At 37.2% G+C, this 12,383-nt stretch overlaps 1 non-coding gene across 1 annotated transcript; it reads right to left on the bottom strand.

Annotated features, from left to right (window-relative positions):
• Positions 1 to 6,310: 6,310 nt before the first annotated feature.
• On the bottom strand, positions 6,311 to 6,416 carry LOC125928374 (U6 spliceosomal RNA). Its single transcript, XR_007459651.1, has one exon. It is a non-coding gene; the product is annotated as a U6 spliceosomal RNA (small nuclear RNA).
• Between the last annotated feature and the right edge of the window lie 5,967 nt (positions 6,417 to 12,383).

Raw genomic sequence — 12,383 nt, 5'->3', positions numbered from 1 at the left:
TTGTGGTGCCTGTAGGTGAGTGTGTGCATGTGCGGGAGGGGTGAAAATGGCATCACCCAGCTACCCAGTCTCTAGTATCAGAACTCTGTGCTCTCCCTGAGCAGCATTTGCACACCCCTCCTTTATCTCCGGCTTCCATCCACTCCCCGCTTCTACACTGTCCATAACCAAGCCATCAGGTTACCAGGAGGTACCTCCCTCCTGAGTTCTACCTCAGGTGTGGCTGTGTTACCCAATCCCTCACTTCTGAGGGACTGCAGCTTTGACCTGTTCAGACTCTGGGGGAGGGAGCACTGAGCAATGCTCACTGAGCAGTCGCCCGCTGGTGGCCCACCCCCAGGAACGTTTGGGAGACTGTTCTGCTGCCGATGCCCGGAGACTGCGGCTGGGTGCCAACCCACCCCAGAAAAAGTTCACATGATCATTTAGTAGCAGCGTTTTGGGGATTATGGAATCACAACACATCTGGCTCCAGGCCTCCCCCTTAACGTCCTTGTTCCAGCACCCAGCAAATGCGGTTGTTTTCTGGAGTTCACTGGGACCTTTGCCTGTGGGGAAGCCACACAGCGTCTACCAAATGTCCTCCCAGCAGAGGAACCGCCTCTCCACATGTGGCCCGAGGACCCCAAGGACCTTGCTCTCTGCTCCTGGGGATTCGCCCTTCTCATCAGAGCACTGCCAGGTATTCAGTTGTGGGGTTTCAGACTCTGCACTCCCCATTTATAGAATCTTAATGGAATTTAAACCCTCTCCTTTCTCCTTTCTCCCTTTTGTGTTCTGTCACTTGTGTACTCTTTCTTTTCCCTCCAGCTGATTTTGGGCAGGGGGGATGCTTTCCTATACTCTCCCTCTGTCTGTGTCCTCTCTCTACAAGCAAAAACAGCTCCCTGCCCTTCACGGGTTTCTCCCCCAGTTCACCTCTCCGTGCTGCATACCTACTGAGTTCTCTGGTTCAGGTTGTGCAGATTGTTTTGTTAATCTTCAAATCAGTTTTCATATATGCAGGATGGTTTCGTGTTGATCTGGCTGTATTTCAGGGATGAGAGGGGCAAAAAAACTTCCCTGCTGTTCTGCCATCTTGGCGCCTCCCCCTATACTGATTTCTAACTATGGAAGGTGAAGGTTAAGCTTTCACAACCATCCCCATTTTCCTTCTTCCAAACTCTTACAATATAATTTTTGGTTCGGGACACCTGGGTGGCTCAGTTGGTTAAGTGCCTGGCTCTTGGTCATGATCTCACAGTTGGTGAGTTCAAGCCCAAGTGACAGCACAGAGCCTACTTGGGATTCTCTCCTTCCCTCTCTGCCCCTCCCCCGCTTAAGTGCACACACATTATCTCTCTCTCAAAAATAAATTAAAAAATAAACTAAAAAAAAAAAGAAAGTAGGAACAATTCTTTTAAAAATAATTTTTTGGGCTGCCTGTGTGGCTCAGTTGGTTAAGCGTCTGACTTTGGCTCAGGTCATGATCTCACTGTTCACGAGTTTGAGCCCTGCCTTGGGCTCTGTGCTGACAGCTCAGAGCCTGTAGCCTGCTTCAGGTTCTGTGTCTCCCTCTCTCTCTGCCTGCCCCCGCTCACACTCTCTCAAAAATAAATAAACATTAAAAAAAATTTTTAAATACTTTTTGGTTAAATGTATTTATATTGTATAAATGTGTCAGTATTTATATTAAATAGACTATATAAATATTGCTTACCGTTTTGTCAAATAGTATATTCTAATTATGTTTCCTTTTTTGTACATTTTTTTGTTTTCCTAGTACTCAATTTTCTCATTATCTGGTTTTATATATACCCATAGTCTCTCAAGCCTACTAACCATGTGGTCAAAAATCATTTTTTTTTCCTGCACCTCTGTTCCTAGCATGGTCTATGTGATTCCAGGGCTCCAGTGCAGCCGAACTTGCATGGGAGAGTAAACCTATAGGGAATAGAATACGAAAGAAAGCCACTTGTTGAGAAATGAAAGAAGTGTTGTAAAGTCAGTGATGTAGGGGAATGTGATTCCTGCTAGGCCTACTGGGTCCCCCATTCCCATTCTGCTCTCAGCTACAGCTTGTACTTCTTGTCTTGTGTGGCCATCTGGACTAACTTCTTTTTTTTTTTAATTTTTAATTGTTGTTAATTATTTGTTTTCATTTATTATTATTATTATTATTATTTTATTTATTTTTTTTTTAGAGGGAGAGAGAGAGTGCACGCCTGAGAACACAAGTGGTGGAGGGGCAGAAGGAGAAGAAAGAATTTTAGGCAGGCTTCATGCCTGACCCAGGGTCTGATCTCACAACAGTGAAATCATGACCTGACCTGAAATCAAGAGTTGGACCCTTAGCTGACTAAGCCACCCAGGTGCCCCCACTCCCAAACAGGCTAATTTCTTAATGAGGGCAGCAAGATCCCTGCTTGGAGGGTCATGATAGAGTAACTGTAAAAGCTGATCTTCTGATGTTTGGGGACATTGGGGAGGAGGCTGCTCCTTCTGTGTGGCTTTGGCTTACACAAGTCCTCTGCCTGAACCCCATCTCTCTCTTTGGCCCTTACTCTCTCAACAGACCCTCTAGAAAAACCAATTAAGAGTCCCTTTGTGTTAGCCCCTCACACTGTCTTATTTATCATCCTTTCAGCCTGAGCATTCTACAGAGGCTCATCTTCCCATACTATACATCATTTTAACCTTCTTGTTTCCCTTCCTTTAATCATACCCCAACTTCCCAGTGGGCCCTGGGCCTACATCACTCTTTTCATTCCCATCACTGGTCTTTATGTCATTAGAGAACACTCTGCCATTTGCCCCCATATTTTCACTGACCTATTTTACTCATGCACTGATAGCTCTATCTGTTCCATCTTTGGAGCTCTCCTTGCCTTTTTATTCATTGTATGTTTTTGACTCCACCTGACTTTCATAGTTGCTCCTGGATCTCTGATACCAGACCCTACCTCTCCTACCAAAGTTTTTCCTTTTCACCCTCAAGATTGGATTCCTCTTTGTAACCAGTCTTTTTATTATTCTCACCACAAGGTGCCTTTAGCCACCAGCCCTTTTTTTCACTGAATCCCACTTTCTTATTGGACTGTCTTTTACCACAAACACTTGCCTTTTCTCCTCTTCCTTCAGAGCATCCTCAGATCTTGTTCTCCAGCTAGACTTTGTGTCTGGAGCATATTACTTCACCTGACTTCACCTTTTCTCAGGATACTAACCTCTTACTCGTGGCTCCTTCTTACTCATTAAAAAATATATTACTTTAAAAATATTCCCATACCATAGAATTCATCCCTTTAAAATGTACAATTCCATAGTTTTCAGGTTGTGTAATCATTACCACTGTCTAATTCCAAAACATTTTCATCGTCTCAATAAGAGGTGTACCCATTAACACACTCCTTATTCCTCAACATATAGCATAAGATTTTGAAGTTTCATCCATGTTTTAGTATGTATCAGTACTTCAGTCTTTTTTTATGGCTGAATAATATTCCATTGTATGAATATACCACATTTTGTTTCCATTCATCTGTTGGTGGGCATTTGAATGATTTCCATCTTTCAGTTATGATGAATAATGCTGTTCTAGAAATTCATGTATAAATTTTTGTGGGAATGTATGCTTTCGTTCTCTTGAGTGTGTACTTTGGAGTGAGATCGTAGGTCATATGATAATTCTATGTTTAAAATTTTTTTTTTTTTTAAGTTTATTTATTTTGAGAGAGAGTACAAGTGGGGGAGGAGCAGAGAGTGAAGGGGAGAGAGAGAGAGAATCCCAAACGGGGATCCCCCCACCGCCGATGTGGGGCTCAAACTCACAAACTGTGAGATCATGACCTGAGCCAAAGTCAGACGCTTAACAAACTGAGCCACCCAGGTGCCCCTCTATGTTTAAATTTTTGAGGAACCGCAAAACTGTTTTCCAAGCTGGCTGCACCATTTTACATTTCCCAGCAATGTACAGGGGTTCCCTAATGACCAATAACATTGAGATCTTCTCATATGTTTACTGGCCATTCATATATCTTATACTTGGCACCATTTCTATTCAAGCCCTTTGCCTATTTTAAAATTGGGTAGATAGTCTGTTTGTTGTTTAGTTATAAAAGTTTTTAAATTGTATTCTGGATACTAAACCTTTATAAATATATGATTTACAAATATTTCCTTCAATTCTATGAGTTATCTTTTTACTCTCTTAATAGTGTCCTTTGAAGCACAAAGTTTTTATATTAAAAAAATGTTTAAGATGCACAAAAGTTTTTAATTTTATGAAGTTTATCTATTTTTTCCTTGGTTGCTCACACATTTGGTGTCATATCTAAAAACTCCACTGCCAAATCCAAGATCATGAAGATTTACCCTCTGTTTCCATTTAAAAGTTTTGATTTTAACTTATATAGGTCTTTGATTCATTTTGATGTTATTTTTAAAAAATCAATTAATTTTTATGGAGATATAATTGAGATTTAACATTGTATTAGTCTTAGGTGTAGAATTCATTGTTCTTATTGTGATAAAATGCACATAATATAATATTTATAATTTTAATTTTTTGTAAGTATACAAATAAGTTTCAAACTTTAGACACAGTCACAATGTTGTGTAATCATCACCACTACACCTAAGACTTTCCCATCATCCCCAACATAAACTCTGTACCCATTAAATACTAATTTTCTCTTCCTGCCCCACCAACCCCAGCACCTGGTAACCTCTCTTCTATGTTCTGTCCCCAGGTACATCATATTGGTGGATTCATACAATATTTGTCCTTCTGTGTCTAATTTCACTCAGCTTAATGTTTTTAAGTTTCATCTGTATTATATGTTAAAACATTTCATTCCTTTTTTTTTTTTAAGGTCCTCTAGGTTTAGTCTTTTGCTACAAATGGAGGACTTCCTTTTTTTTTTTTTTAAGTTTATTTATTTATTTTGAGAAAGAGCATGAGTAGGGGAAGGGCAGAGACAGGGAGACAGAGAATCCCAAGCAGGCTCTGCATTGTCAGCTTGGAGTCCAATGTGGGGCTTGAACTCACGAAACCGTGAGATCATGACCTGAGCTGAAACCAAGACTCATACACCTAATTGACTGAGCCACCCAGGCACCCCAAAACATTTCATTCCTTTTGATGGTTGGCTTACATTCCTATTGTATGTATATATTACATTTTGTTTATCCATTCATCTGCTGATGGACACTTAGGTTGTTGGCTTTTGGCTCCGTGAATAATGCTGCTGTCAACATTGGTATACAAATATAAGTTCAAGTCCCTGTTTTCAATTCTTTTGGATATACCTATGAGTGGAATTGCTGGGTCATATGGTAGTTCTGTATTTAACTTTTTAAGGAATCACCAAACTGTTTTCCAGAGCAGCTACACTATCTTACATTCCCACCAGCAATGCATGAAGGTTACAGTTTCTTCACATCCTGCAAACACTTCTTATTTTCTGTTTTGTGTGTGTGTGTGTGTGTGTGTGTGTGTGTGTGTTTTAATCATACTAGGTTGAAGTGGTACCACATTGTGGTTTTGGCTTGCAGTTCCCGTTTCCTTCATGACTAATGAAGTTAACCTTCTTTTCATGTGCTTATTGGCTATTTGTATACTTCTTTGAAGAAATGTCTATTCAAGACCCTTTTTATTTTTTTTAAATTTAGGTCTATTGTTGTTATTGAGTTGTTTATATATTCTTGATATTAATCTCTTATCAGATACATAATTTGCAAATATTTTTTCCCACTTTATGGGTCACCTTTTTATTTTTCTTGATAATGTCTATTGATAGTGCATAGAAGTTCTTAATTTTTCTGAAGTCCAATATATACATATATATGTATACACACATATATATATATACATATATATGTGTGTATACATATATGTATACATATATACATATATATGTGTGTGTGTGTGTGTGTGTATATTTGTGTTTGTTTTGTTTTGTTTCCTGTCCTTTTGGCGTCATATCTGTGAAGTTGTTCCCAAATCCAACGTCATGAAATTTTTCCCCACTGTTTTCTCCCCAGAACTTTATAGTTTTAACTCTTAAATTTAGGTCTTTGATCCATTTTGAGTTAATTTTTGTATATGGTATGATATAAAGGTCCACTTCTCAGTACCATTTGTTGAAAAGATTGCCTCCACTGAATGGTTTGGAACCCTTTTCTTTTTTATTATTTTTATTTTACACAGTTTATTTCATTTTACACTTTTCAAGTTCACTTTGGACCCAGCACATCTTGGGGTTTTATACACCAAACAAAATGCTCTGCTAGAGACAGTCAAGTTCAGGAACAGTTTCCTTTCACATTCAGAAATATGGAAGCTTCACAAACTTGCATGTCATCCTTGCTCAGGAGCCATGCTAGTCTTCTCTGTATTGTTCCAGTTTTAGTATATGTGCTGCCAAAGTGAGCATGGAACCCTTTTCAAAAATCAGTTAACCATTGCAACAACATGGATGGATCTAGAGGGTATAATCCTAAGTGAAAAAAGCCAGAGAAAGACAAATACCATATGATTTCATTCATATGTGGAATTTCAGAAACAAAACAAATAAACAAAGAAAAAAAGAGACAAAAAATCAGACTCTCAAATATAGAGAACAAGCTAGTGGTTGCCAGAAGGGAGATGGGTGGGAAGATGGGTGAAATAGGTGAAAAGGATTAAGAGTACACTTAATCTTGATGAAGACCGAGCAATGTATAGAATTGTTGAATCATATTCTACAATTGTTGAATCAATTGTTGAATCATATCATACATTCACCTGAAACTAATGTAACACTGTGTGTTAATTATACTTGAATAAAAAGATCAATTTACCATATGTGAAGGTTTATTTCTAGGCTCTTTGTTTTATTCCATTGCTCTATGTGTCTGTTCTTTTGCTAGTACCATACTGTTTTAATTGTTGCAGTTTTGTGGTAAGTTTTGAAGCCAAGGAAGTGTGAGTCCTCCAACTTTATTCTTCTTTTACAAGATTGTTTGGCTATTCAGGGTTCCTTGAAATTCCATATGATTTTGAGGATGGCTTTTACATTTCTGCAAAAAAGGCTGTTGGACTTTTGATAGGGATTTGTTGAATATAGATCACTTTGGGTAATGTTGACTTCTTGACAATGTTAGGTCTTCCTGTCCATGAACATGCAGTGTCTTTCCATTTATTTAGCTCTTCTTTAATTTCTTACAGCAATGTTCTGTAGTTTTCAGCCTACAAGTTCTTCAGCTCCTTGGTTAGATATATTCTTATGTATTGGTATTTATATGCTATTGTAAATGGAAGTTCTTTCTTAATTTCCTTTTTGGGTTATTTCCTTGTGGTGCATAGAGAAACACAAATGATTTAGTGTGTTGATCTTGTACCTTGTAACTTTGTTGAATTCATTTATTAGCTCTACTAGCTCTCTTGTCAATTCTTTGGGATTTTCTATATATATAGGATTGTGTGCATGTCATCTGTGAATAGAGATAATTTCACCTTTTTTCTCTCCAGTTTGGATGCTTTCTGCTTCTTTTTATTATCTAATAACTCTGGCTAGAACTTCCAGTACAATGTTGATTAGCAGTGGTTAAAGTGGGCACCCTTGTCTTGTTCCCTATCTTAGGGGAATATTTTCAGTCTTTTCTGTGGAGTATGACACTAGCTGGAGGTTTTTCATAAGTACCCATTATCATGTTGAGGAAATTTCCCTCTATTCCTTGTTTTCTTGGTTTTTATCATGAAAAGGTTGGATTTTGTTAGTTTTTTCTGTATCAATTGAGATTATCATGTGTTTTTCCTTTTTATTCTACTAATATGAAGTATTACATTGATTGTTTTTCTTATGTTGAACTACGCTTACATTCCTGGAACAAAACCCACTTAGTTTTGAGGAATAATAATGCTTTTAATGTGCAGTTGATTCAATTTGCTACTGTTCTCTTGAGGATTTTTGCATCTATATTCATAAAGGATGTTGTCCTATAATTTTCTTTTCTAATCTAATTTTATTATTTTTTAAAGTTTATTTATTAATTTTGAGAGAGAGGGAGAGAGAGGAAGAGAGAGAGAGAGTGCACACAAACAGAGGAGGGGCAGAGAGAGAGAGAGAGAATCTCAAGCAGGCTCCAAGCTGTCAGCCCAGAGCCTGATTTGGGACTTGAACTCATGAATCATGAGATCATGACCTGAGCCAAAATCGAGTCAGGCATTTAACCAACTGAGCCACCCAGGCGCCCCTAATTTTATTATTTAAATTTATTTAGAATAAATATACTTAGAATCTCTAATTTTGTTATTTCTTATCTAATTTTTCTTTATCTGGCTTTAGTATCAGGGTAATTTTGACTTCATAGAATGAGTTAGAAAGTATTCCTTTTCAGTTTTGAGGAAGAGTTTGAGAAGGGTTGGTATTACTATTTCTTTAAATGTTTGGTAGAAAAAAAATGGTTAGTAGAATTTACTGGTGAAGCCATCAAGTCCAGGACTTTTCTTTGTTGGAAGGTTTTTGTTTGTTTGTTGATTTTATTTATTTATTTATTGAAGTATAATTAACATACGGTGTTATATTAGTTTCAGGTGTACAATATAATGATTCAACAATTCTATATATTTCTCAGTGCTCATCAAGTAAGTGTATTCTTAATCTCCATCACCTATTTCACCACCACCCCCCCACCTCCCCACTGGCAACCACCAGTTTGTTGTCTATATTTAAGAGCCTGTTTTTTTGTTTATCTCCCTTTTTTCTTTGTTTCGTCATTTGTTTTGTTTCTTAAATTTCACATATAAGTGAAATCATATGGCATTTGTCTTTCTCTGATTTATTTCACTTAGAATTGTACCTTTTAGGTCCATCCAGGTTGTTGCATATGTTCTTTGGCTGAGTAATATTCCATTTTATATATATATATATATATATATATATATATGTACATTATATATATATATACACATCTATATTTATACATACATACATACATACATACATACATACATACTGGGTGATTCAGTTGGTTAAGCGTCTGACTTAGGCTCAGGGCACAATCTCACAGTTCATGAGTTTGAGCCCTGCAAGGAGCTCTCTTCTGTCAGCACAGAGCCCTCTTTGGACCCTCTGTCCCCCTGTCTCTCTGCCCCTCCCCTGCTCACACTTTTTCTCTCTAAAAGATAAACGTTTAAAAAAATACCCAGTAGTGGAATTATTGGATCATATGGTATTTCTGGTTTTAGTTTTTTGAGGAACATCCATATTGTTTTCTGCCGTGGCTGCACCAGGGTTTCTTTTTCTCCACATCTTTACCAACACTTGTTTTTTCTTGTGTTTTTAATTTCAGCCATTCTGACAGGTGTTAAGTGATATTCCATTGTGATTTTATTTGCAGTTCTCTCATGATTTAGTGATGTTGAGCATCTTTTAACGTGTCTGTTGACCATCTCTATGTCTTCTTTTTTGGAAGTTTTTGATTACTGATTCAATTTCTTGTTATATGTTTGTTGAGATTTCTGGTTTTTGTTTGTTTGTTTTTTAGACAGTTTAGGTAACGTCTGTGTATTAGGGTTCTCCAGAAAAAACAACCAATAGGATAAATATACATATAAAACAAAACAAAAAATATGTATATATACATACACACATAAACACACACACACACACACACATACACACACAGTATACACACACACACATATATATGATTTATTATAAGAAATTAGCTCACACAATTATGGAGGTTGGCAAATGCCAAGATGTACAGAGTGAGTTGGGAAGCTAGAGACCCAGGAGACCTGATTTTTTTTTTAGTTCCAATTTAAGTCCAAAGAACCAGGAATGCCGATGATGTAGTTTCAGTCCCAAGGCTGGCAGATTTGAGACCCAGGAATAGCTGATGTTTCACTTCAAGTCTGAAGGCTGGGAAAAAAGCCAGTTCAAAGGCTGTTAGGCAGAAAGCTCTCTCTCACTCTGGGCAAGGTCAGCCTTATAATTCTATTCAGGCCTTCAACTGATTGGATGAGGCTCACCCACATTAGGGAGGGAAATCTATTTTACTTAGTCTACTGATAAAATGTTAATCTCATCCCAAAAAAATCCTCAAAAAAAAACACAAAACACCTCCCAGAATAATGTTTGACCAAATATCTGGACACCCCGTGGCTTAGTAACACTGGCACATGAAATTAACTATCATAATATGTTTCAAGGAATTTGTCCCTTTCTTCTGGGTTATCTAATTGGTTGGTATACAGTTGTTCATCGTATTCTATTATAATACTTTTTATTGCTGTAAGGTTGATACTACTGTCCCCACATTCACTTCTGACTTTAATAATTTGAGTCTTCTCTGTTTTTTTCTTAGTCAATCTTACTAAAGATTTGGGTTTTTTTTTTCATCTTTTCAAACAACCAACTTTTGATTTCATTGATTTTTTTATACTCTATTTTATTTATTTGTGACCTATTCTTTATTATTTTCTTCCTTCTGCTTGCTTGGGGTTTCTTTCCTCTTTCTTCTTCTTTTTTTTTAAGTTTATCTATTTACTTATTTTGAGAGAGAGAGAGAGAGCATATATGTGAGCTGGGGAGGGGCTGAGAGAGAGGGAGAGAGAGAACCCCAAGCAGACCCTGTGTTAATAATAATGCAGATCAACTTGGGGCTCCATCCCATGAGCCGTGAGATCATGACCTGAGTGGAAATCAAGAGTCAGATGGTCAACTTACTGAGTCACCCAGGTGGCCCTCCACTTCTTTTTTTTTTTTAAGTTTATTTATTTATTTTGAGAGACAGAGAGACAGAGAGAAGCAGAGAGAGAGGGAGAGAGAGAGAGAGAGAGAATCCCAAGCAAGCTCTGCTTTGTCAGTGCAGAGCCTGATGTGGGGCTTGAACTCATGAACTGTGAGATCATGACCTGAGCTGAAATCAAGAGTCAGACACTTCACTGACTGAGCCACCCAGGTGCCCTCCTCCTCTTCTTTATCTAGCTTAGTTCTAAGATATAAAGTTAGGTTGTTGATTTGAAAAATTTTAAAAATGTATTTACAGATATAAATTTCCCTCCGAGCACTGCTTTCATTCCATCCCATAAGTTTTGATATTTTTTTATTTGCCTCTAAGTATTTTCTAATTTACCTTGTGATTTTTTCTTCAATACATTGGTTATTTCAATGGGTGTTGTTTAATTTCTATCTATTTATAATTTTCCCAGATTCCCTTCTCATAGTGATTTCTTTCATTCTATTGTGATCACAGAAAATACTTGGTATGATTTCATTCCTTTTAAGCTTATCAATTCTTGTTTTAAGGCTTAGCCTATGGTCTAACTTGGAGAATGTTTCATGCATACTTGAAAAGAATGTGTATTTTGCTATCATTGGATGGAATGCTCTATAGATGTCTCTTAGGTCTAGGTGATTTATACTATTTTTTAAGTCTTCTATTTCCTTGTTAATCTTTGGCATGGTTGTTTTTACACATTGTTGAAAGTGGAGTATTGAAAAAAAGTGGAGTATTGACATTTCCAATTATTTTTTTATGAATTGTCCATTTCTCTCTTCAGTTATGTCATTTTTTGCTTTATGTTTTGGAAGTTCTTTGTTAGATGCATATATATTTATAATTGTTTTATCTTCAGGGTGCCTGGGTGACTCAGTTGTTTAAGCGTCCAACTTCTGCTCAGGTCATGATCTCCCAGTTTGTGGGTTGGAGCCCTGGAGCCTGGAGCCTGCTTCGGATTCTGTGTCTCCTCCTCTCTGCCCCTCCCACGCTCATGCTCTGTCTCTCTCTGTCTCTCAATAATAAATAAACATTAAAAAATTTATAATTGTTTTATCTTCTTAATGGATTAATTTTTTATCATTATAAAATACCCCTTTTTTGTCTCTTGTAAAAATTTTTCTTTCAAAGTCTATTTTTTCTGATATTAATATTGCCTCATTATAGCTTTCTTTTGGTTATGGTCTGCACAATATATCTTTTTCAATATGTTTACTTTTTTTTTTAGTGAGAAAGAGAGAGGGAGAGAGAGAGGGCATGAGCAGGGGGAGAAGGGCATAAGGAGAGAGGGAGAATCCCAAGCAAGCTCCACACTCAGTGCAGAGTCTGATTTGGGGCTTAATCCCCCTACCCTGAGATCATGACCTCATCCAAAATCAGGAGCTGGATGCTAAACTGAGTGAGTCCTCCAGGCATCCCTTAGCTTGTGTTTTTAAATGCAAAACTTTGCCTCTTGTAGATAGTATATACAGTTGGGTCATGTATTTTTAATCTATGTTTCCAATGTTTGCCTTTTAATTGGAGAGTTTAATACACTCATACTTAATATAATTAGTGGTACTAGGATTTATGTCTACAATTTTGCTGTTAGCATTTCATATTTCTTATGGTTTTTTGTTTCTCAGTTACTCCAT

Source organism: Panthera uncia, chromosome D4 (genome assembly GCF_023721935.1).
Source record: "Panthera uncia isolate 11264 chromosome D4, Puncia_PCG_1.0, whole genome shotgun sequence".
Lineage (NCBI taxonomy): Eukaryota > Metazoa > Chordata > Mammalia > Carnivora > Felidae > Panthera > Panthera uncia.
This window is presented reverse-complemented; position numbering and strand designations above follow the sequence as displayed.